Genomic DNA, 6,289 nt, shown 5'->3' on the forward strand with positions numbered 1-6,289 from the left:
CCTAAGAAACCATGAACGTCGACACACAGCCAAGGAAACTTGCAAATTAGGTGATTGTGGTGTTTCTCGTTTTCGAGTGACGTAAAACACCATGAACGCCTTCACACTAGAGTTGGGTCGATTCGTGAACGAATCGTTCATTCGAACGACTAATAATAAAGAATCGTAAGAATCGATTCGTGGTATCAACGAATCGTCATTCAAAAGAATCGTAACGAATTGACATGGTATCGTAACCCACGATTCTATTTACTTGTATGATGTAACCTGTCAACGGACATTTCCGAATCGTGCCGAATACTCCCGAGCGAGAGTGAAATCAAAATACTGCATTTGTTAAGTGTGAAAAAAATGAACACGAACCTGAAATTTGCATGGTTAAATAGAGATGTAATGCAAAAAAAATGTACTTCGTAATAAGGTTCAGTTGATAAATTATAATTTAGAAACATTATCTTGGGTAATTTTGTAGACTAATGGAGGTCGTGCTGAATGGTTCCAGCCAATGAGAAAGAGACAATCCAATGTCTCGCCTCTTATGCCATCTATGCGAGAGATGTAGAACGTTTTTGTTCTACGCGTGGTTTGCAAAGGAAAGTGTCCTGTAAGTCGTTCGTTGACGAATCGTTGGAATCGCAGAGTAGGAAGAATCGTGAACACATTGACGATTCAAAAGAATAGTTGGAATCACAGACTGAGAAGAATCGTGAACGAATCGTTAGAATCGATTCGTAATGTATGATTGAATCGTTGGAATCGACTTCTGAAAAAGAATCGTGTTGCCCAACTCTACTTCACACCTTTCAAATGGGTGTGTGTGTGTGTGTGTGTGTGTGTGTGTGAGTGTGTGTTCTTTTCTCGAATTCTAGGAATCTAAGAGACCGTGAATGTCGGCACCCAGGCGAGAATCATTTCAAATGAAATTTTTGTGGTATTTCACACGGATAGCCTAAATATCATGAACCCCGTCACAGAGGCGGGAAACCATTCAAATACCGTGTACGTATTGAGCGTGGTGGGAATATAATGGTGTAGCAGACGGTTGACTCAAACTCGTCTTCTACTGCGCATGTCGTCACTTGGGAAGCAGCAGCGGCGAGCTAATTCGCGCCGCAGTCCTCGAGGAACAAAACAAACAGCTGTTGTGTGTACGTGCACGGTGTTAATCATTTGTGTGTGTGTGTGTGTATGTGTGTGTGTGTGTATATATGTATATATATATATATATATATATATATATATATATATATATATATATATATATAGTACCTGATTGACATGGTTACGTTTCTGTAATGTCGCATAGAGAAACGTAACCATGTCATTCAGGTACTACCATATGGTGGTAGATGAAAGAAACTCACTGTCCGATACTACCCGACTCTTCCTTATATAATGTTATTCTTGTACCAGTATTGCTATTAATGTGACACATTTTTAAATCGATGATGTACTTGGAATAACTCACATCACACAGTGACATTTGAGCATTACCACAGTACATTTAGCAAAACTACTTCTTCGGGCCGGTTTCACCAACCTTCATTAAATCAGTCCAAATGAAACATTAATTACTGAACATTAAAATATTTAACGATTCACTAAAATGTGAGCTGCTCACCAACCAATTTTCTTAACAGTCAATGAACATTAAGGATAAATAAATGCGATCTATGAATTTTTCACAACTATATCAGAACATCTTTATATGAAACCACAGTCTACTATATTGCAAATCGTGTAGGCCTACAGTATTAGAAACCAGTTTTGTTGTGTCTCTTGGTAGTGGAAATGTTGAAATTTTGGCCGAGATTTACACGAGTACGTTTATATGCGCTGACTCCGTAGACTTCAAGCCGAGCACCTATTATATGCCTCGTAGCGCTTTTCTTTTTTTTTTTTAATAGGTTATTTTACGACGCTTTATCAACAGGTTAGATTATTTAGCGTCTGAATGAGATGAAGGTGATAATACCGGTGAAATGAGTCCAGGGTCCAGCACCGAAAGTTACCCAGCATTTGCTCATATTGGGTTGAGAGAAAACCCCAGAAAAAACCTCAACCAGGTAACTTGCCCCGACCGGGAATCGAACCCGGGCCACCTGGTTTCGCGGCCAGACGCGCTGACCGTTGCTCCACAGGTGTGGACTCGCAACGCTTATTACGTCCCGGCTCTGGTGGAGCAGTCATTAGCATGCTGGCTGGTCAACCGCAGGACACGCGTTCGATTCTCAGTGAGAACTATTTTTTTATTATCGTAACTAATTTTTATACATGTTACCTTTCTTCATTTTCTATTTTTTTTGTAGTGAAACGAATTATTTCGCAACTCTGAGTCCACTAGGAGAATTAAAAAAACTCTTGGGAGATCAATTTTCTTCCCGAAATACAACAAAGATAAACAAACAAATTAAAGAAAAATAAAAAAAAAACACATGTGGCTCTAATACTTTGTCCACATGCCACTGGCGTCTACAACTGCCTGGCATCTTCCGGGCATTGAGGCCATCAGATCGCGGAATTAGTTCTGATCCTCAGCGAGATCTTCCCAGGTAGCCAGAACTTGATCCCAAAACTGATCTGGATTTTGAGGTGGGTTGTCTCGATATTTATCAATCCTCTTTTTCATGCCTTTTCGTGAATCGTCTTTGAACGTTTATGGCGGTGTGCGCGGGGTGGTTATCCTGCTGGAAAATGAAATTTCCTTCGGAAAGAAAATGATTATAAATTCCATGAATCCATTTCTTTCGCGTCTGTTTTAAAGCCAGTGCAAACATATCTTATCGGTAGCTATAATATAATTTTAATAAATGAAAGTTAATATACTGTACCAATTAAGTTTTGTTATGTTTGAATGCATATAATATATTAATTTACTAATATTTCTTAAGTATAGTTATAATAAACACTTTCATGTGTTAAAATAAAAACTCAGTTGTATGTTACCTAGTAGACTAGAGTCAGTTTTGTCTCAGCTGTTTTATGACGTTCTAACCTATGATCAATTTCTTCTAAAATTTTGGGTACTACGATCTTCATGACACGATATTTCGTGAATTTTTGTGTCATTCAAAATGTTCAAAATAATCGTTTCTTAAATGGTTAACATTATCTCCACCCGACTCTTAATTTTCGAGCAGTTCCAGATATAACAATTCTGCGTCGAAACGTTCCGTCATTTTATATTGCAACTAATGAACCATTAAAACTTTAAAGATGGAAATTTCTATCACTAAATTTAATAATAATTTTACTGGTTCGTTAGGCTAAAGATGGTTGGTGAGATATAAAAATGATTTAATGAACCAGTAAATAAACTAAAGAGTCATTAAAACTTTAGTGAAGGTTGATGAAACTGGCCCATTTTGTTATAAACAGAATGTGTAATGTAAAATTAATTTTAGTAGGTAGTTTTATAGTTATTTTTATCTCATAAATTATACTGCTGTTTCAATAATTCAATTATTTACTGTTAAATATGATAGGTAGGTTTATTGTAGACGAACTGAAGAATTGTTACATCTGAATTTTGATGAAGTTGTTTATTATCTTCTTAATTTAGATTCAGTTTTTCTTCGATGCGTGTTGTTATTTTAAATTCTGAATGGGGTGACTGCATCCACCTCTTGTGCTTTAAATTGTTTTAGGTTTCAAACATAGAGAATTAATAAAAGTTAGGGTATTTAATTAATAACAAGTAATATAGAAGCTCTTATCATCCAGTCTGCTGTCCAAAAATCTGAAAGTTAGAATTTATAAAACAGTTATATTACCGGTTCTTCTATATGTCTGTGAAACTTGGACTCTCACTCTGAGAGAGGAACATAGGTTAAGGGTGTTTGAGAATAAGGTGCTTAGGAAAATATTTGGGGCTAAGCGGGATGAAGTTACAGGAGAATGGAGAAAGTTACACAACACAGAACTGCACGCATTGTATTCTTCACCTGACATAATTAGGAACTTGAAATCCAGACGTTTGAGATTGGCAGGGCATGTAGCACGTATGGGCGAATCCAGAAATGCATATAGAGTGTTAGTTGGGAGACCGGAGGGAAAAAGACCTTTAGGGAGGCCGAGACGTAGATGGGAGGATAATATTAAAATGGATTTGAGGGAGGTGGGGTATGATGATAAAGACTGGCTTAATCTTGCACAGGATAGGGACCGATGGCGGGCTTATGTGAGGGCGGCAATGAACCTTCGGGTTCCTTAAAAGCCATTTGTAAGTAAGTAAGTAATATAAAATGTCATATCTGATTCTGATTTCTTAGTATTCATAATCATTTAACATACTCCACTTCCAAAACCTTACGGAGTTGAGCTGAGCTGAGTTAGCAAGCTGCGACAGAGTTCGCAATGCTTCCCGCGTGACGTCATCACGTAGTAGGAGAACGGGCGAGGCTGCGCACTGCTTCACCATTATATTCCCACCACGGTATTGAGTGACTGAGTTGATTAGTCTGAAAAGCCATGATGATGATTAGGACAATATTTTTTAAGAAAGTTATGAACTTATTATCGATATGGTGTTAGTTTTCTTTTTATTTTGTAAAGTAATTATTGGATTCATTTATTCCTCATACATATTTTAGTCTTGTAATAATCAGTTTCAAGTTGTTGGACGTGAAGAATGTTCACGCAGCCGAAATAATAATAATAATTATAATAATAATGACTAATTAATTTAACCTGACAGTGCTAAGACCAGTTGACCATTAAACATTCAACTTGTACCAGCTATATTTCTTAACGAGAATTACATATTACTCTTCGTGTATTTCCATTTTTCTTTTTTAATTTTCGATTAATAAGTGTTTGCAATATATTTATAAGTTTATTGTTAACTTCCCGTATTATCAATTAAATTAAGGGGAGGCAGAGGTGAATATTTCAAAATCCACAATATTTCTCCGATTGGTTTGAAATTCATCATGGATACTAAGTATGTTATTAGTAATGGACATACTAAGTTTCAACTTTCTAAGTACAATAGATCTGTAAATATTAATAATTTTATAAGACTTTATATCCTTGGATATAAAATGCTCCATGCACCATATTGTAAGAAATTTTCAATATTTCTTTTTATCTATATGTTCAGAGAAGGTATATAAATAATGATGTGTTAGTTTATTATGGGATTATCTTTGTTTTAATTTCATACTTTAAAGGGCATAAAATCAAAAACTGACATCGGAATATGAAAATAAAGATAATAAAAATGGAAAAAAAAAACCCAAATTTTCATTTTTTCTTCAGTTTTGTTCGAAAATTTCACCTCTGCCTCCCCTCAATTTCTGAAACACTTTTATTCTGACGCTCTTTTGTAAAAACCGTCCATTTTATTTCTAAGTGATTTTGATTCATAGCATCTAAAGAAATTTTCAGGATACAAAAATCTTCATGCAATAAACTTTATCAACATCAATGTTGCTAGGAAGATCATTAACAAATATTTCAAGGTTTCTCCATGTGGATGAGATTTTCAGAGAGAAAGGATGTCTTTTTTGAAATTAATTCAAAATCATAGAAATTACAAGATATTGCAGCACTTTGTAAAAAAAAGGAGATGCAGTATACTCAAACTTCTTTTCTGTTCATCTCAATCACCCATGTGCTTAAACATGTTTTCAGCTTCACTGAATTAATATTTATCAATTTGCTTATTTTCAATCTCAAATTTAAATTTTCACATCACATCCTGCAACTCAGTCAATGTAAATTAGTTGTTTTAGCTGCTAGAGGATTCTGTGAAATACTTTTAAGTAGATTTGTGAAGGAACAAGAAAGTGCACAAATGAACTGAAAAATCGCCATCTTTAGTCAAAACAAAGCACAACATACTGTTGCGCTCTTCTTCCTAGAGATAAGAAGTATGAGTTGAAAGTCTTCTGTTTGAAAAATAAGTGTTCGTCAACCACAGATTACATTCCTCAAGTGTCTTTTACACGTCATGTCAACAAAGTAAAAAAAAAAAAAAAAAAATTGTTTGAATTGATTTGTTTCGGACCAGGATGAAAATTCATTACGTATGTTTATCACAAAAGTCTGAGTATGAAAATATGTGAAAACTGCAAATTTCAAACAATAATTTAACATACGGCATTCTCAGTTTGTCATTAGTAAATTCTGGTTCGCTGCCAACAACTTCTAAATTTACAGAAACATTTTTTTTCTATAATTAACTGCAGCTTTAACAGCTGCATAACCTGCGACTTGAGATAATTCCAAACCTTTTGTACTCAAAATTCTTCAGATATATTTGCTGATTACTTCACTAGACTGATAT

Source organism: Periplaneta americana, chromosome 16 (genome assembly GCF_040183065.1).
Source record: "Periplaneta americana isolate PAMFEO1 chromosome 16, P.americana_PAMFEO1_priV1, whole genome shotgun sequence".
In the NCBI taxonomy this organism is placed as follows: domain Eukaryota; kingdom Metazoa; phylum Arthropoda; class Insecta; order Blattodea; family Blattidae; genus Periplaneta; species Periplaneta americana.